General features: G+C 42.0%; 1 long non-coding RNA gene across 1 annotated transcript in view; it reads right to left on the minus strand.

Annotated features, from left to right (window-relative positions):
- Positions 1–297: 297 nt before the first annotated feature.
- The window catches only part of LOC116848946, a 61,314-nt gene continuing 40,389 nt past the window's right edge, over positions 298–21,222 (minus strand). Inside the window, exons 3-4 of the long non-coding RNA XR_004379037.1 lie at positions 19,581–19,623; positions 298–348 (exon numbers count right to left, since the gene is read on the minus strand). This is a non-coding gene — a long non-coding RNA (uncharacterized LOC116848946). The remainder of the gene's footprint in view (positions 349–19,580; positions 19,624–21,222) is intronic.

The raw sequence follows: 21,222 nt of genomic DNA on the forward strand, positions 1-21,222 counted from the left end.
ACGCGATATTTTTCATGCTGGGAGAGTTTTTCGGAATGCATTCATACTAAAATATTCCACTTTCTTTTTTCTTGATGTTGCAAATAAATCTCTTAGTCAGAACAAATCAACATTTTTCAAGTAACGATGTTACCCAAAAAAATTCTCGCCACGTGTAATTACAATTTAACGCGATATTTGACTCAATTCAAATTATCTCAATTTTGAGCAACAAAATGATCAGTCTTGTCGAATTTCTAATTATGAATGCTAATTAATAATGCTCACCTTCGAGCAGACCCTGCTCGGCCCGAGCCGGATCCTCCGGCACAGCAGTCCTTTAGAGTCAGCAGGTCGCTTGCGTCGTCTCTGCAACAGAAAGCAGATTTAATTTAGTATTAATTAGTTACACACGACAATGGAGGCATTAAGGAATTCGATTATATTCAATTTTATTTCTTATATATTTTTGTTAGATGATAGTGAAAACATTAAAAAACTAGAAACTGTCCGTGAAACTCAAAGTGGGCCAAAATGAAAAAAATATGATCTAAATATTTTTTATACTTCTACATTTATGCCAAATTAAAAAGAAATCGGATTATGCCTGTTAGATAGGTTTACTTGTAAGTATCTCACGTGAGACAAGTTTCAGGTGATGACTATTAATAATGTAAGTTTCTCAGCTGAATCGCATTACAAACATAATGTCACATATATTACATAATCCAGATAAGGGACTCATATTGAACTTTAAATTTGGATCTATGTCTTACGTAGGACAAGTTTCAAGTAACGACTATCAATACAATAACCTAAGTGGCCTGTATCTTTTTTACATTACATACATAGAGAACAGATTTCTTTGAATTTAATTAATTTTAATGGATTAATTTTACTCTAAATAAATTCGATCATTGGAAAAGTCCAAAGAAACTAATGTTTCAATCAGTAAATACGATTGCTTGACTTTTCAAATAATTGTATCGTTTAGCACTAAGAAGAAAACTGTTTCATTGAATTTTTACATTTTACTAAAAAAAAAAGTTCGGTAATTCTGTTCAAATAATCTTAAGAAACTGATTTTTCAGTTTTCGCATTACTGGGAGTTTTTGACTTTTTATTATTTCATCGCGTGCATCCTCCTTTATCTAATGCAATTCTTTTTACTGTTACAAAATATTTATTAAATATTTCCGATTTATAATCGCCAGGGCGAAACGGCCGACCGCTTAATAAATATACGTACGGCAGGTGTTCCGCGATCTCGTGCACGTCGAACTCACCGCGATCGAACTATGAACGTCGAGGGCGGTTGAGCTGTCACGATGTATACGGTCTATTGTCTTTCATTGTGACGCGGTCAACGGTCGAAGCGCGATAAACTCGAGAGCACCTGCTGCTACGAATATATACTTGAAACCTGTCCAACTATAAATCTCTCGAGGTAACCAACAACAAAGCTCTCTTAATTTCCCATTTAAAATTATTCTCTCTCTTCGCGTCCGACCTATTAAAATTATACATGTTCCTACAGATTCGGGAAATGCAATTAATATTATAATTTAGGAGCGTTTTCACGTTCTCAGGCTGAATACTTTGAAACAGGGAGAGGCGTAAGTTCGACGAATATTTTTAGATGATTAAACTTCGCCATGTCGAGTAGAAAAAGTTATGTTCGTTAAAGCGTTATACTGAGCAATATATGAGATTTAAATTTTCAGACACCGCCGACTTTACGTGCTCAAAGAGCCATCAGTCTTATAACTTAACATTTAATTAATCTCATAAAAAAAATGTTCATAAAAATTATGAAGTTAACGAAATTTAATACGATAAATCATTTGATTAACATCACTGATTAACTTGATAATTATCAAGCATGTCGTAAAATTTCAATAGATCGCATTGCAAAATATATATACCGAGTATACAGAAAGAAAAAAATATAGAAAAACTGATAAATATTTATTTGGTGGGTGTTAAGTATATTTTTATTCAAATATAAATTTTCACTTTAATAGAACGAATAATTGCTCTCATGAAGAATTTAAATTTTCTTAAGGTTTCAAAAATGTTCTTACTTATGAAATATATTTTATGTTAATACAAATCAATATACTGTTAGTACCCACCAAATAAATATTTACAGATTTTTAGATATTTTTCCTCCAGTGTAGGGTTCGTTGTCGCACTGTCTTGTCGTTTAAGGCTTAAAACTTGTTTGAAGTGGCTGAGAACAACTAGCTGAGAGCAAGAGCCTTCTACAAGTGTCTTCCTGTTTCCACAACCGAGTTTTTCATCTGGTTCCCAGGTAACAGAAAGTTCAGTTATACTAACGGAGTTGTTGTTCCCGCGTATCCGAAAGAGAGAGCCAAAGTTATCTTAAATCTGTAAAGCTCGCGTGGACGCGTGTTTCCCGGATACGCGCACAACGTGTCGGATGCAGCGGTGCGTGGCAGGCCGGTTAAATCAATTGAACGTGGAGGCGTCCGGCGGTAATCACACTGGCAACGACGCGCCGAGGGTTCGTTTTGAAGACAGCGGCGGGAAACCCTCGGGCGAAAAATCGCGAGAAATTCGCTCGGCGGACTCGAGGTTAACGAACCGACGCGACGATCCCGCAGGACTCGCCCCTCTTTCACGTCGTCCCAGAGTGCGGCGGAGTCCTCCGCCTCGACGAGAGAGCGGCGCCATTATTAATATTTCATACAGTTTATGGGCCGCTGAGTGGCAGCGCCCGCTGCTCCTCCGTCCTCCTCATCTCCGTTTCTTTCTCTCTCCCTCCCTCTCCTTTCGCGCGTTCCGTTCTTCTTCTTCCTCGCGTTCCTACCGCCGCCGTGTGTCATCCACGTGGACGCGCGCATCTGTGGGCCTGAGGCCCGATTCGTACAACGCGCTGCGCTAGGCACGAGCGGCCCCAAATGTCCAACTTGTCGCGAGACTGAGTCGCAAAAACAGGCCGAGTCGAACGGGTTATTAATATCTCATGCGCTTTACGAGTCGTCGGGTGCGTGCGTGCGTACGTGCGTGCGTGCGGAGTCGTTAGGCGCTTCTTCACGCTCGCGTCCGCACCGCCTGTCACCCGTGAGTCGCTTTGTTACTCCCCCTCCCCGTGCTCCTTCTCGCCGCGCGTGATGTCATCCTTCGGATGACGCTTGTGCGTGTCATCAAATTTTTTATTTATAATCGATGGTAGCTGAGAACGAGAGATCTCACGCGGGGATAAGTGGCGTTTTTGCCGACAGTTTGTAGATCACTGAATGGCAGTGCTCTTTGTATCGTATCATCGAGACGCCTCGCTCGTTATTTCGGGAGACCGAGAGATACGAATGAAGGATCGTCTTCGCGAGAATCTGTCATTGAGCGGAAAACGTGAAGATAATAAAATAAAATATAAAAATAATTAAGATATCAGGGAAGGATATTCATGACGTGAAATTTTCACGTAATACATGCAGCGAACGTATTTCTTTAAAATAGTACTGCGGAGCGTTTCCAAAGTTGTTCAGTAATTACAATAATAAAATTCGCATAATTTCCTATTTTAACGACGAGAATATTGGATCCTACATTTGAGGAAGTTGAAAACATCATTACCCGTTCTCGCGTAATGGAGATAATCTTTATTTCATACAAGTGTCCGAGATGTGCGGAGGAGAGCCGAAGCATCGTTAATCTTTCGCGCGCCAGGAAAGCGGGGAATCGAGTCGAGCGTGAATACTTAATCCCATCCGTAACGTACGTTTTAACGGATTATCATCGGAAACGAAATCCCTGCGCTTCGAGCTCACGTCGCACGGGATAAATCGATTATATCATCGCGGAGAACACGCTTTCACCGGGACACGAGGGAGAGAGAGCCGGGCTGATCACCCACGCGAACTTACCGCGAACGTGATTTTTTGCGCACTGTGCGCGCAAGAAGGTAAAATCCGAGTAGAAATTTAAAAGAGGGATTAAAAAGTGCTTAGACAGTTTTCCTCTGCTTCTATCAAGGCTCTATAATGACGGTTTCATTTAGATTCTACACGTAACGCTCTTACAAATTTACATCCAGACTTGTAAATCTGATCAGATCCTATGTTGATGTATACTACTGTGTCCAAAAAGTAAGGTGACATTGCATTTATTTCGAAAATTCTTTATTTATTCTTGCAAATCAATTTCGTCCCCTTCAAAGTAATCCTCCCCTGATATAATACACTTATTCCAACGGATTTTCCAATCTTCGAAACAGTTGTAATAATCGATTTCAGGAATGGCCTTTAGCTCCTTCTTCGCAGCGGCTTGAATCTCTTCTATCGACTCGAAACGGTGTCCCCGGAGCGGCCAAAAAGTTTTTTAGCCAAAAACTCGACTAATATCGTTCCACAACCACCGTATTCACCTGATTTGGCTCCATGCGACTTCTGGCTATTCAGCAAACTCAAGCGGCCGCTCCGGGGACACCGTTTCGAGTCGATAGAAGAGATTCAAGCCGCTGCGAAGAAGGAGCTAAAGGCCATTCCTGAAATCGATTATTACAACTGTTTCGAAGATTGGAAAATCCGTTGGAATAAGTGTATTATATCAGGGGGGGATTACTTTGAAGGGGACGAAATTGATTTGCAAGAATAAATAAAGAATTTTCGAAATAAATGCAATGTCACCTTACTTTTTGGACACAGTAGTATTTAACTAGACTAGATGCTTATTTCAACTATTTAAAGTAGCTAAAATAGTAACACTCGTCAAAATATTTACCTTGTAATTATCAATCATTAACTATTAATAAACAATCACTTCTTTACTGGAACTATTTCAGGAATTGGTTAACTACCCCTAACCAAACTTTATTAGCATGAAGCTTCATTTGTGGCTTCCCCGTTAGATATTTCCCTACTAAAAGTTCATGACCTATTCGTGAAATTCCATTCAAAATTAGTCCATTTTGGCCATATCTAAATTTTACGAAAGCATATCTATTTTGGGGCATCTACGAGTATGTCAGCATCAATTCATGATCAGTTCATGAAATTCTATACAGAATTTGTATATCTTGGCCATATCTTGGCCATATCTGGACCACATGAAGGCATGTCTATTTTGGCTAGGACCACTACATACTCAAGATCGATTAATTTCTCTCTCTCTCTCTCTCTCTCTCTCTCTCTCTCTCTCTCTCTCTCTCTTCGAGTAACATTCGTCAGCGAAGTCGGACGCGATCGACGCGTATCATTATCACGAGTCGACCATCAACCGCGGAGGCTTCCTCTCGCGCATACGCGTGTCTACCCAGCAGTTAATGCATTATAATGTCATTTGACACTTGAGAGAGCCGCGTTGAATACGAGTAACGCGTCCCCCCTCGCTTCCTTTCCTCCGACATTCGCGAGGTCGATACGGCCGCGCGTCCACCGGCGAGAACGGCCGCAAAAGCGTTCCCGCATTAATTGAGTCAGCTGATCGCCACGGTTAAGAGGCCGTATATCCCATTTGCGGCTTATTTACGAAAGCGGTAAAAGGCTGACGAGGAGGCCTAACGGATCCGAACGTGGGTGATCCCCGCGAGTCAATTAGCGCGAGAGCGCGGAAGCGGCGGCCCGGTCGCTCGCAAAATTCTCAATTTACGTCCCCGCGGTCGTAAGCGCGCGGTGCTCGTTAAAGCGCGTCTCCTTCTCCCGCGGGGTCAAAGAGAACGCGGAGAACGCTCCGGAAAAAAGGAGACCATGGTGCATCGTGGTCAGCATGGCGGAACGAGGGGGACGACGGCGATGAGTAGGGGATATTGCGCGCGAGGGCCCTCGACAGATGGACCTGCATCGATACGCGCTTTAAAGTGCATACTCGCGCTCGCGCTTCTTGCAGGAGGAGAGGGCGGTTCGTCCCATTTACATCGAAGGCGGCACGCGGAATGGCAGTCGAAGGCACGAACGGCCGGCAGCGATAAATAACGTAACTCCGCCCAAAATATAAATTGAACGCTACCGGTGTGTGTGGTCCCCCGTATGGGTGCTCTCCCATACATTGCATATATGCGTGCACACGTGCATTTATGCGCGTAAGTAACGTACGTGAAAACGCGTCGTATTATGCACGGCTGCTACCGAGCGCGCGCGTCAACGCGTCGATCTTTTTCACTGCCGACGCCTTACCGGTACGCGCTGCTCTACGGTGCTCGACTTTCTTTAAGGGATCGCAGGAGCCTGACAGAAGCAAGAATTCGGTAAAACTTGGGGAGTTGTGAAAAGCTGTCAATTAAGGAGTGTGTGAACATTTTTAGTGTGACAACTTCACACCAGTCGATTTGCAAAAGTTGCATCCCTTATGGAACTATCTTATATAACATTCATATACACTGAGAAAGAAATGTTTGATATTTGTAATTATAATCACATAGAGAAACAATTAGTATAAATTATGACCAAGAAAATCATTTGAGATAAGGTTCGATTTCAATAAAATTCTCTCCTCGTAAATATGCTGCTGCATATTATTACATAACAGAAAATTCAACAAACTTAACGATTAATCCAATACAGTATATTTACTTCCTAAATGTAGCGAAAAAATTGCAGACTTTCCACCATCGATCGTCTCACGTCGGAGATAATCATGAAACTCTATCTGAGCAAGTAAGCAAAGTCGCGGTTTCAGATACTGAAGATTCTTGTTTCGCATTATCGCCTCGACATTTATGGGACATTGGAATTCAATTGTATGTCATCGGTTATCTTTCTCTGCTTCGGCTTTTACGAGTTTCTATTCGTGTTCTGCGATGTAGAACACGCGGTTGAGATTTCGTTCCATACAGTTGCATTCCGCGTGATACAAAGACGGCCGAAGGGCGATCGCGGTGCTATCCCGCGCTTCCATGCTCGAGAAGAGAAAATAGAAAACTGATGCGCGCGCGCGCGCGCGCGTTGTATCGCGCGATCTATGAAGGAAGAGACAATGTGCCTTAGATCCCATCTGTTTCCCAGTTAAATCACTGATCCGTAACCTCCGCAGGGTACGGAGCCAGCCACGGAGAACCTTCTTCTACTGCTGTCGATCTGATTTCTGTTCCCGTTGCATCGCCGCGCCACCGCCACCACCGCCGCCGCCACCACCATACGTAACGACGATATGTAACGGCTAACAATGAGGGCGCATTAAGACGTGAAAGACCATATCCTGACTCCCCGCAGGCTTATTGTCTCGGTACAGTTATCGCGACTGCGTGTATACGTACGTTTGCGCACGCAGTCGTGTTTGTGTATCGCCGCACGACATGGTAATACGGATAACAAGGCAAGAGCGAACAGTGGTAAAAGTAATGACGGAACCGTAGCCTCTTACTCTCGCGGGCGCGTAACTTCGCTATGCAACTTCGATATGCTAAACACTTCACGCGTGTGCCTATGTGTTTCCCTCCGAATTATTTGCTGCGAAATTTCACTTGTTAAGTGACCACCGTAAAGTGACTCGTAGAGTGACCAACGAATCACTTCAATTCCAATGATTACTATATCAGGAAGTAATTACTATCTGACATATGTACAAGCAACATTTGATGAAAAATAATTATGTTTGACGTTATCTTAAAAGACAGCAATTGTTTTGTTATTTTTAAGTCGTACAAAGAAAACCTAAGGTGAAAATTAAGATTGGGTGTCAGGATTATTGCAAGAAGAGCATTCTTTCAAACGAATTGTCTCGGGAAATTCGGATGAAAAGCAGACACAAGAAGTAAGCGAGAAAAGTGCCGAAATGACGACGCAGTTTGAAGACTTTAGCGAACGGAGTTATTACGCGACTTGACTTTGAAAAATCGTTCAAACAAACGAAGACCGTAGAATCGCACAACTTGACTAAAAAATTCGTCATTTTTTCCCTATGTGACATTTCCAATTTTTCCTCTTTTCTTTCCCTGTTTGTTCTACTTTGCACACGCAGTGTGACAGTAACATTTCCGTCTGAATTGTTTTCCTAGTCTTGTTCCGCGATATATCGCAATTCGAAGTAACGTGTCGACTTGACCTGTGATATTTCGCGTCTCATGCTCGCGGGGCGACCAACATATCATCGAATATCATATTTCCACGTGACGATAAACGCCGCAAGGAGGCCACGACGACGCGACAACCGCGGTGGGCCGGCGAGGTGATCAATCTGGCGGGAGTCGGGGAAAAATGCGCGCGGATTTATGGCATCGGGAACGACGTCGAATGGACGTTCGATTAAGACGACCGGCAATTTGCTCACGTCCACGAGAAAAAACTCACATACACAGGAAAGATATAAAAAAAAAAGGTCAACGTGATCTTTCTCTGTGCTGCGGCTCGGAAAACGTGGTATTATCCAGTGATAACGAGCCGGCGCAGGTGCCTCGTTACACAGAGCGGTAGCGCCGCATTAAACCGACGGGTTCCCTATCGATGGTTTTCTAAATTGCTATATACGCCTTATCCCATCGGCTGATTTTCCGCGTCTCGCGAGAGAGGATGGCGGGTCGGATGGCGACCGACGGCACAGGAAACACTTGCGCGCCGGGATATGAGCGTCGATGGGTCGCCCCGAGAGAAAGGGGGGAGGGAGTGGAGAGTACGAGGAGAGACCGTGGGTGAAAAAAGGGAGCAAGCGCGGCGCGAGAATTCCCTCAGCCTCAGTCCATTGGCTTCGCCTTAATTGCTTCTCTCGGTTATTAGTCCTCGGACGTGTCTATGCGCATACATATACGTGCAAACTATATACGCATTGGAGCGCGCGCGCGCGCGCACACAGCGCGTATCACGCGGTAACCGATAAGTGATTCGTATTAAGATCTCGCTGGGCGTGGTGATAAATTACACGGTGACTTACACGCATGCAGGCAACGGCCGGCGCATGGCGTTGCAACGGCGCCGTGCGTGCGCGCACAGCCTTCGGCGAAAAAGCGTCCGCGCGTAGACGTCACTTAGACCGGGGAATATAAGTGCAGGCTCGCGGGTAATTGGATAATCGATCCCGCTCGGTTTCCAGAAAGCGGCGCGCGAGAGGGAAAACGCGCCGGTTCGTTTTCGTCGTTCGAGCGAGCTGTCCCGGCCGGAAAGATCCAGATATAGGGCCGATTTTTCCAATCTCTTGGTGAGCTCACGGTTCACTCATATGTCCGTCTTTCTCCTTCAGATTAGACAGAGATAGACATATGGTTTAACCGTTAATTTACGGAGTTGGAACAATCGGCCTACAGACAAGGTGTACAAGGTGAATTTGCCAGCAACTTTATTAATCGATTTGCAAAGTTTGTATCCCTTATGCGCGTCATACGACACACAGATGAAGAAATCTCGCTTGTCATGCGACTGAATAATGAACAGATATGAAAAGTCGGTGACGAGAGATAATGTCTCTGTCGCCGGAACTGAAAGCACTTGTCTGAATATTTGGCTGTGCTAAAACTTGACTGCAGTAACTGCACGCAGAAAAATGCATACCGTATTCAAGTAAATATCACTTGTTTTGGACACTTCATAAATTTATATAACCGCAAATCCATCCTAGATTCGTCATAAGTGTCAAAAATTTATTCACAAAGTACATTCTGTTCAATATACTACCTAGTAAGTAGATCCTAGTAAGTTTACCTAGTAAGTTTAAAAAAATATGATCCTAACCATATTGTTGTAACACGAAAATGGTAGCAGCAGCATGCAATAAGGTTATCATTATTAACATTATAATAGAATTTACTAAGAAAATGATTTTCTTAGCCATGATTCATAGGAATTATTTCTCTACGTGGTCATAGTTACAATATCAAACATTTTCTACTCGGTGTACGAGTTTGTTTAGGAACGAATCGCGGCTGCAAGTTTATTTTGGAGAATAAATGATTGAATGATATTTGAGTGATTTGGCCCGCGATCCGCTATCGATCGGAGATCGGAGGCTCGTCGTTAATGGACGGATTCGAGAAGAATATTCATTCTCGCGCGCCTGCACGGGTAACTTTGAGCAGTTCGTTAGATCGCCGCTGCACGGACATGACAAAGCGAGTGAACGAGCGGGCGGTCGCAAAAAGTCTCGTTGCCATTATCGCGTTGCATCGTATTGTCGCAAGAACAAACACGGCGCCATGACTGCACATCGCATCGTGACTCGCTCGATTCGCTCTCTCGGTCGCTGGATGTTCAATTAGTTCGGGCGACGAGGAAGACAATGAACGAGGGTCAAGAAAGAAAGAGAAAGAGAGAGGGGGAGAAAGAAAGAAAGAAAGACAGAGAGAGAGAGAGAGAGAGAGAGAGAGAGAGAGAGAGAGAGAGAGAGAGGGAAGGGAGGACTTTTCAAGTGTCGTGTACTACCCACGTCGCGGAGCCAAGCTCATTAATAAATAAATTGCCGATGACCGATCGTAAGATGGCGTCATTGCACCGGAGCGGCACCATCAAGCTGACGCTGCGATAGCTCTCCCGTGGCAGGTGCACCGCGTCATAACTTGACGAGGCCTCGACCGGCAGGAGGTACCAGCTGATTACCAGAGGAAGACATAAGCTCCGCGCCAGAGCGCCATTCTCCTCTTAGCCGTCGTTCTCCACCACCACCACCTGGTGCGAGGCTCGTACTTCACGCAAACTTCACTGTCCGACGCAGCCGCGCGTTGAATGTCGGCTAACACTAGATGGCTTTTCGCAAATTTATACCAGCGAATTTATGTTCACGCCTCTCGTTTCCAACGTCCTCTCTCTCTCTCTCTCTCTCTCTCTCTCTGTCGCGCGCGCACACAGCCGGAAAATGTTATACTTACGACGCAGTCGAACCAGTCCGCGCACCACCAAAGGTACGAGCGACCGCTTAACGGCGAAATCGTTAACCCACTAACGAAGCGAATTCATTCCGCATTGATCTCAATCCGCGAGAGATCGTGTCGCGAGAATGGCTTCGTGTTGAGTTAGCAACAGCTCATTTGTCTCAACTGATTCTAGATAATTAGTAACGCTAGTAGCAAGTGTGTAATTAACACTTGCTCCGCCAGTTGTCTATTTGCGCATTTTTGTACAGATAAATGCACGGATAAGCCGCGTAGAAAATGTTCTGAGATCTAAGTGGAATGTCTACTCCAATCTCCCACAAACATTACGAGTTCTGAGTAGGAAATCTACGAGGATTCAGAATGAGAGTCTAATGTTTCAAGAGTGCTATTCTAAGCGAGAAATCTAAACAGATCCCATTTTCTCTACCCAACATTTTTCCGAAGTTTTCTTTTTTTTCGATTTTTATATTATATTCATGCTAAACAAAATATCTGAAACGCTTTGATTATCCATATAGCACTTTATGAATACAAATACTTAAAATATGTAAATACTCAAACTGTTTCAAGTATTTGATCAAAGACTCTATACCATATCTGAGAATGTTTGGAAAACGTATGGAAACTATATGGAAACAATACAATAGTTAAAAGAGATTGCGCAAACGTCAAGAATACGAGAAAAGAATTTTCTCTTCGATTCACTCGATATAACACGCGCCACTTTTCGCAATATTAAGATATTGCGATCTACTGCAATATATTCCGAATGTATTATCCTCCCGACTCACCCGATAAAATTTGATAAGAACGAGTACAATTTAATAGCGCGATACACAGCCCGGCCAAGTTACGTTCGCAGGTGCGGCCCGCGAGCCGTGCCTCGCGCTCGGCAAATATGAAGCTATTATTGTCGCGGCGTACGAAGGGCCGGCTATCTATGCGATATATTTTATACTGTTTGCAGCTAACGCAAGACACAACCCGTTCGGGAGGCGCGACGCTGTCGCGGCCGCCTTGTGACTCGGGGATTCAATGCGCGGTTATACGCGTAACTTCTGAAATTAATGACGGATTTCCTGTTACAAACCGAGAATAACTGTAGCGACCTCGTTGTTAAGCGAGCGCCATCGGCACCCGGAGCGAGGCTCGTATCTCGACGAGAGTCTTGGCATACATTTTACCGGCGCGATAACGCGAGATAGTCTCTTTCTCTCGTGCATTTCCGGAAACGTCCGTTTCTTGTATCGGCGGTTTCGTGTTACCGCGGCCAGATATAAGCGCCATAGCGCTGCTCTCTTTTAACGAGGCACCACCCGAAGCGAGACTTACGCTTTACACACTACACCCGAGCGCAGGAACGATGTCCCCATCCTTTACAGTGCCCGGTATTCCGAGGGGACGTCGTCTGGTAACGTTAACCGAACAGGACGCGGGAGCTATGGTTCTTTATGCGATCGTTGCCACTCGTCGTGGAGGATTTTCAACCCTTTGAATGCTATGCCCGGCAAAGTTTTATGGTAAAATATTGAATTTCTTGTGATTCACTTGTGTTTTCTCTTTTTAACTCATAGCAAATACAAATTAGATATATTTTGCATTCTATTTCTCAAAGTTTTTCAAAATTATGTCATACGCGCACGAAGAAAATATAATGCAATAAAAATTATGTTAAAATTATGTTCCTCTTTATAATGTTTTTGGTAAAGTTAGTCTATATAAATATCCTAGTATAAATATAGATACGATAGAAATATTACGATAGAAATATAGTAATCTGACAATCTACCTGATGTACGATATAAAAAGAAATATTCAAGTAATTACAATAATTTTGTAGTAGAAAGTCAAAAGTGCATAACAATTTTAAAGAAAAATACACAGTAATTTCGGTCATAATTCTGTATGATTCAAGATTTTATCTTGGATCTATAGCTAAATATATGCCTAATGACAGCTATGCTTCTAGGTATCTACGCGTTATAACGAGATTTAGCTACTACACACATACACAGATTCTTGCTGCCGCGGCAAATTCTTTTTTCCGCGTATGAAGTCCTTTCGTTCTCAAAGTGCATCCGAAAGGGAGAAAAAGAGAGAGAAATAGAAAGAAAGAGGAAGAGAGAGCTAATCCCCTTTCCAATAGGGAAACCTATTAAATAACAAAATACACTCAGGACACACACGCGCGCGCGCGCACACACACATACACCTGTCGGAGTCCTCGAAGAGATTATTAAACCGCGGCGTGGCAATAAGCCCCGTTTGCTTATTACCTTATGGCCGCGCAACGCGCGAATGGAAAGCGACATCGATCGATCTCCGCCGGTTTCCAAAGCAATCACGTAATTTGCCGATCACTCGGCGCGCTTTTCGTGCGCGCGCGCGCGCGCGCCAGGTAGGACAGGTATCCGCGCGCCGTGTGTGTCTCGAAAAGAGTATCCGCCCGATTTCTAAACGCGCGCGCACGCTCTCTCGCGCGAGATTTATGTCGCGCGTAAACGGTATAATTCCCCGGGAGATTAATTATTCGCCGCGGCGGGATGTGAGGAGGCTTTCGCGTGTGACTTATGCGCGGCGACGCTCGAATCAAACAATCCGGCCGTAGATTACCGCGCCGACACGGCGCGGTTGCTCAATTACCGGCCCGTCCGTTACTTTATTCGGTGCGATAGCATCGAACGACGGCCGATCGCCGCCGCGGCGGAATTGAACGGCCGAGGCGATGGAAAGCCGCGCGGCGCGTTATAACCGCCGGTTTTCGCACCGCGCGTAGGCGAGACGCGTCTCAGGGGCGGAGTAGGCGAAGGTGAGAGGAAGGGTTTTCAATTTGGAGCACCTGCCGGCAAATTGTGCCCGAACGGGCCCGGCGCGCACAGCAGAGGAAGGAAGAGACAGAGAGAAAGAAAGAGAGAGTAAGGGGGAGGAACGTTCGAACCCTACGAGGCACGCAGGTACGCGAACCGTACACCATTGTGCTCTTTTTACCGAGCTCGAATGATTCCGACCTTATCTCCTGTAAACTTTATTGTCGCGTCCGGGCAGAAACGACCGCGGTGAAACGCGGAGGGTTTGTAGATTTCGGGCTTATTACGCGACATCACTCTCCCGGACGTGCCTTTCGTGCCACGCATGAATACGTGCGTGTAGACACACACATGCGTGTGTGTGCTTTTTTTATCGAGTGATCCCTGTCGAAGATTCCGATCTACGGAGCTGGAAAGTAACGCGCACGACTCGAATAAAGTTCTCTTCGCGGCGACTCGCGCCGCCTGCGGATCGGCACGCAATTAAAAAGGGGGAATAAATCTGAGAGATTCATCGCGCGAGCGCCCTTAAAATTGGATCCAAGGACCACCTGCCGTTCACGGCGAGGTGAGCGCGCCGCGCGAGAAAATCGAAAATTGATTTGTAGAAAACGAGGCGCGGCGAGCGCGGCGGCGTTTATCACGGCCACCGTTTAACGCGACGCGCGGCGCAATTAGTTGGATTAGTTGGATCGCGTGTGAGACTGTGCGCGGAACTGCTGCTACAAACTAGCAGACGCGAAAGGGAGGATCGCACGAGGCGTCAATTATCGGCCACGAAGATACTTAACATTGGCAATTAACCCGGGAACGGCGAATGAACCGACGACCAATTAACAATATTCTACAGGTCTTATAGGACCGGATATTGAACAGTTAATTTGGTATCAATTACTATTATTCCGGAACTTTATTATCCTAAATATTCGTCGTGAAGCTGGCGAGCGAGAAAGACATTCGATAGTTGCGCAATGTTCTGTGTAACACACATCTAGGTCTTTTGATAATCACTTGCGCACGCAGAAAATCTTGTAGTAAAAATTACAACACAATCTCTCGTGGGAAGATACAAAAATTACTATATATTTGCTTCAACAACGTTATGCATGTTTGACTTTTTACTACAAAATTATTATAATCATTTGAATGTTCTTTGTATATCGTTAAATTTAGTATTACTACAGAGGGAATGTTATAATTTCTTTTAATATAAATTCTTTTCAATTTCACTATATGTACTATTAGTAGTGCAGAAAAAGATTCGGTTATAAAATTCTATAATAATTTTTACTATAAAAATTCTCTCTCCGTGTATGGCAATTTACACTGTGCAATTTCGGTATAGAGCCCAGAGTTCTACCAAAGATATTGTAGAAAAAAATATAATTTTAACATGACATTTATTACAATATTTTCTTCGTGTATATTTCGGAAGAATCGAAAGCGAGAGTAGAAAAGGTCACAAGATGGCATTTTGTGTAACCACTGTGTGGAAAGAAAATAAATTGCCCAATCTGATCGCGAGAATATCAATCTGATCACTTTTGCAAGAGGCGCATCATGCACTCACGGGAGATCGCTGCGTTTGATATGATGAGAACATCACGATGCGGCGTGTGCCGTCACACAAAAAAGCCTCCGACTTCGCGTTTGCGCCGCGTCGAATCGGGATCATGCAAACTGGATATTTAATTAACGCCTGTAAATCAGCGCGTTATGAAGCCAGCTGCTCGTTGAGCCGTCCCATTGCGAATTAAGACGGTGTCACGCGACCAAGGTGAGCGCTCTTAATGAAAATTGCATCCGCGGCAAGCTGAGGGAGAGTTATTTTCGTGGTGCGCCCCCGAATGGTTTTTGAATAAATGCAGGAACGAAAACGAACGCGTCGCGATAACAGTGTAACACACGGACAAGTGTCGCCGGAGAATTCGTCATAAAGTGGCGCCGTTTTTAGCCGGCGACGAATCATCAGCTCAGCTATCGACCGCGGGAAATCACGCTGGCATGCCGCGAACTAAAAACTGTCTACTGAATTAATAATTGTTTTCGCTGAATGTTTTTGTCGCGTGGCGAATCAAAGCTGCATCGTGGCTATAAAAGTGCACGTTCCAATTTAATATTAAACCAAGTGCAAATAGCATCCTGAATTTCTATCTGCAGTATTCGTTCACTGCAGACACACGCTTATATACTATATTTCCAAATCCAATAAATCTATTATCTATTATGTTATAAATCTTATTTACGCCAACTTTAATTAAATTATGAAAAGATTAAAAGATTAATTGAAATTATGAAAAGATTAAAAGTCTAATGATCACGCGTGATATATCTGCCGTCGTATGCTTGTACATTAGATACACCAAATTGAACAAGAAAGTCCTCTACCAATCTATCTTGCAAATAATCACGTAAACTTTTAAGTTATTAATTTCAGAAAATTGGCAGATAATCGCGCGTGATAATGCATCAATGTTCTTTAATTAATAACTAATTAATAACTAAAAATTTATGGTGGTCTTTTGCAAAAGGGTAGAAGACCTTTTTGAGTTCAACTTGACCCAATTTACTCTTTTAAAGGGAATCAATGTGAATAGTTATTGATATCAGTTATGAATATAACACTGAACAGTTTCAGTGCACTTATAACTGTAAATCAGTATATATTCACTGCTTTCAATGATATTTCACTGACTCGCTTTAAAAGAGTACGCTGAGAAAAAAAGTACTTGAAAACTTATTTGCGAGATGAAAGTTCACAGAAATAAACTTTATATCCCACAAATAAATGTTTAAACAAATAAGTATTTTTCCTCACAATCACACGACAGAGCAGGTGCCGCTATCACGATTCATTTGTCGCATCGCGTGTGATCATTCACCAAGAGAGAGTAGCGTCAGGCGCTCTCTAGAAGAGATCGTGTCAAAATTACCAACAATAATAAATGTACGTCGGGCGAATGATCTAAATGAAATGATAGACAACCGGATAGTACTTTGTGGTCCCTCATCTTCTCCGTTATAGTTACCGTCCGCCCCGAAATCGAGTCGGAACATCGCAAATCGTCGTGGGGTAAACGATAACGCGAAACTTTGCGCGAAGAGAGTTAGCTCGCACAGTATCGGCCGCTTTTATGCCCGGCGGTAGAAAATGAAACCCGTCATAAAAGAGGCTTAACGGAATCGCGATTGTGCCGGCAATATATAAATCCTTTTATGTACACACGGCGCGGCTGAAAAGCACGCGCGCTTAGCCTCCGCGAGAGCCACGGGTGGACATTAACGAGAATCGCTCGCGATCGCCGTCGGCTGGGAACGGTACGGGTAATTACATTGAGTGACGGTCGTACGCGCGTTTCAATGAATTCCGCGCTGCAATAAACCCGCGTTAATACGGGACTAACAGTTCGCTATTTTAATTAACGAGTGTCGCGCGACCTCGTAGGACCTATTCGTTCTCGATACGCGGACAAAATGCGAATCGCCCGCAGACGGGACGCACCTTCCGTCGTTACACCTGTGGACGTAAGACAAGTGCGCAAGAAACATCGACGTGAGCTCGCGTGCCTCGTGACGATATACATATGTATGTACGTGTGCGTGTGTGTGTTCTCGAAGATCTCCCTCGACGTTACTCTCAGTTCCGCAAATTACGCGTACCTGTATCCACTTTGTCGCGACTTGGGAGAGTTTACGGCGCCGCTGTGGCGATAAACAACTCTACGTACTATTCCGGTAAAAATCTATATACAGGATGTTTAAAAATTTGCAAATAGAATAGGAACGATTTAATCTGTTGGCTGGAGCAAAAAATACCCACGCGAGAAACTCGAAATAACTGTTGTCTCGAAATCATGAGCGATGGAAAAGAGGATTTTCCGCGAACTAAATTGTCGGCCAATGCATTTTACAGCCAATTTCAGATGGAACAAATAGAATCCTAATTCGAGCCTTGATTAGATATAGAAGATAGAGAACTACACGAATAGAATTTTATATAAAAAATTGCTACAGAATTGTTTAACAGCGGAACAGATCGACATTCCGCAGTAATTAATTATCCTTTCATTTCATGTGTGCTACTTATACTTTAAGAATTCAAATATGCTATTAAAAAGTTTAGTATATTTCTAGCGAAATTGGCTGTGTTCTTTAGCAAGGTAGACTTTGTTGACAGTTTGCACTAGTAGACTGAGAGAAAAAACACTTGAAAATTTATTTGTGCAAAATAAGCTTACCACAAGTAAATGTTCAAGAATTTTTTTACATGAGAAAAAGACTATAATATTTTTTCCGTAGAATACACGATAACCTTTGTCGGTATGTTTCTATCGGGATATTCTACTCCGTATGATTATCCAAGTAAACTCGCAATGTCTTCAATTTTGCAACATCCTGTACATAAGTAATCTCGTTGAAGACATTGTCCAACGACATTTCGTAAATGCGTAGACACGTGTAAAATTTTATTGGGTACGCAGACTGGCTTGTATACGCTTAACACGTAGCGGATACGATTTTCAATTGTATGCACAACTATATATGTTCATGCACATGGTTGAAAATTATAGTAATTCTAATAGCATAAGTGTTGAGGCGATTCTGCCGATTTGCGCACGGTACATCGTTTTTTGGTTGTTTATAGCACGGTAAGATTTTAATGCACAAAATACGTTTTCCGTTCTAGTCATACGCGACATTCCGTATTGCTCGAGAGAGTCTTCTCAAAATTATTAACGCACTCGACTCTAAGAGCGCTGCCGTATGTATCGCCGACGCAAATCTTGGCGAAACATCCCTGCCCGGTCGGTTACTTCAAAAGCGTTGGACGAGGAAACGAGATGCATTATGCCGCGCGTGCAACGTGTAGAAATACCGAATGCATTCCTGTCGCGGCATTAACCTGTCGTGCAGCGGATATTTCTATAAATTATCTCGTTGTACGACGGCTTCAGCCCGGTTTCCCGAGCGTTCGCCTGAGGCTTATTCCTTCCTGGATCAACGCGAAAGCTCTCTTTCTCGAAAGGGCTATGATAATTTAATTGTGCAACCGATAAACGTATACCGGCAGCGATTACGGCTAACGCACGATGATAGCGTCTGGCATAATTGAGAGGAGGTGAACGTATATTCAAAGACGTAACTACGGAGGGAACGAGTTCGCGATCATTTTGCATAGTCCTGAAATACGGAAGCCTGTTCCAGCATGGGAACTTTCTGCACGCTGTGTTCAACCACCGGCCGAAATTGCACGCAAAAAAAAGGACATTCTTATTTAGAAATTATCTTTATTCCTGATATATTAATCTTCAAGTGAGATTATCAGGATGAGTTACTTGCAAGAATAAATTTTATATGATCCAACCAAGAAAAACCTGTGTTCTTCCAATTAAAAAATAAGTTTCATTAATGAAAAGTCTAAATATTGACTTGAGAATGTGATGTTCCTAAATGTGTTATATGTGCTCCAGGTTCTCCTATTCTTACTTAAAACTAATATATTTAAATTAACAATCATTGTTTCATACATAAAACAATCATAGTTTCATATATAAGCAACGATATGTTGTTAATATATAATTTATATAATTTTGTTACAATATATATTTTCTAAACAAGAATGTCCTCTTTTCTATGCACGCGATGCTTAAAACACAGTGGCTAAAATACAAACCAATATAAAGACGCATATTGACATTTCCAATTGTACATGAAATGACACAATTTAATAATATAACTCTCTGTTAATTTTTACAAATAAATTTATATAAATATCATTCTTTTAATTATTTTATAGATATGAAGAATTTCATAATTTTTTACTATTATTTCAAATTTATTTTATTGTCTTATTAGTTCAAAAGTGCAACTTTGACACTTAAGATAATAAAAAAAAATGTATATATTTTTTTTTCTATTTGAAATACTATATTCATTTTTCTCTTAAAATATAGGAGCAATAATTTTATTTTAATTGATTTGTATTTTAACGCTTAATTAATTAAAATAATTACTTTAATTTTTTATTTTTTACTCACCGATACGCATCGAACTTAGGGTTGGCCACATTCTCTTCCAGTTCTGGAACAAAAAAAATAAATTTGAGGTTAGATTCGAGAATTCGGTTTAACGAACGAATGCAAGTAAATAAGAATCACAATATTAAAACCTTATATATAAAATACAAGGTGCAATATTTTATGTTTCTTCTTTAAATATAATAAAAATGGAATATAATAATTACTCTTTAAATATTAGCACATCTCAATAACTTGCAATATTCCTAGCACTAAAATCACGCTCGCGAATTTTCACACGATAATTCGAAATACGCGTCGATAAATGTAAAATAATCGGGAATACCGCGCGACGTCACCCGATGTGTTCGCCCGTGCGTCGAAGACTGTATACGATCTCGAGTACGGAGCCTACCTACGCGTGTTATTGTTCCGAAAGTCACGCGATCTTTCAGACAACATACATGTTAGCATGCGGAAATTGTATAGTTTTTCTATTGAATATTTCTATAGTCTATTCTATTTTCTATAGTTGTTCTATAATATATTATCCAAATAGTTTACATTATAATATTTAATTACTTAATACGTGTGTTCTCTCCATAATAACGTTTCCATAATCACGTTCATGTACGTACGCATTACTGATTTTTTATTCAATTACTGATTATTAAAATTTAAAAATAGCGAATTATGTATAATAACAATTTTATGTTATATTATTGGTTTTATATTATTGGTTTTATATTACTGGTTAATATTTTAGCGCTTGAATAATTAAAATAATTGTTTCTGAGATTACAAAAGTATTATATAAAAATGTACGATTGGGCATTAATTGATTAAAATTTTCCTGGAATAAAATAATCTTTCTTTGACTAAATCAATAGTCATATATAAAATCACAAAATAATTTTGACGAAATTGATTATTAATCAGTATACAATCACACATCAAAGTTTTATTAATAAATGATTTTATTAAACGACATTTTATATGTAACGATTAATTTTCCTGATTGATTTGCCGATTATTTTAGCCGAAGAGAAAAAATAGATTAATGCCTAACACGCACAAACATAGTACGATCATTGAATAAAGAATTAAATAAAGGTGCACGATTATCCAAAAATTACCCTACATTCTATTAAGTTTACATAAAAAGTTTGTCGAACTTGTCAAATAAAATATAAAATTAAATCATCCGGTTTCGAAGAATTAATCCCTTTTATAGATTAAAGGAATAGCATTGACACAATATCTTTTGAGACATCTAACGAAGTCTTGCCGTTCTTCTCTTAAGAGAGATGCTCAAACTTCTACGACTATTTAATAAAAAAACGACAAATCTTCCGTGCCAACCTAATACAACACAATTTCGTCGTCTCCAGCCTTTCTCCAGCCAAAGACTTGAAGACGAACTTCCGCGACTGATCCATAGCTAAACATAGCCAACGTCATGTGTTATGTTTCTTTTGTAATTGCCGAGCTGTGAGGAACTATGATTACCGGCTCAAAGGCGAGAAAGAAAAGACTCCCTAGGGAGAAGAGTGCGGCATTGATAAAATAAAAAAAAAGAAGAGGAAAAAATCGAAGTTAAGCGCCTACATCCGCCTGAAGCGGCATGTGACGATCGGACGGACGTCGGTGCGAGGCGTTTACG

Source organism: Odontomachus brunneus, unplaced genomic scaffold, assembly GCF_010583005.1.
Source record: "Odontomachus brunneus isolate Ranch 3 - 2012 unplaced genomic scaffold, Obru_v1 Obru_scaffold_102, whole genome shotgun sequence".
Lineage (NCBI taxonomy): Eukaryota > Metazoa > Arthropoda > Insecta > Hymenoptera > Formicidae > Odontomachus > Odontomachus brunneus.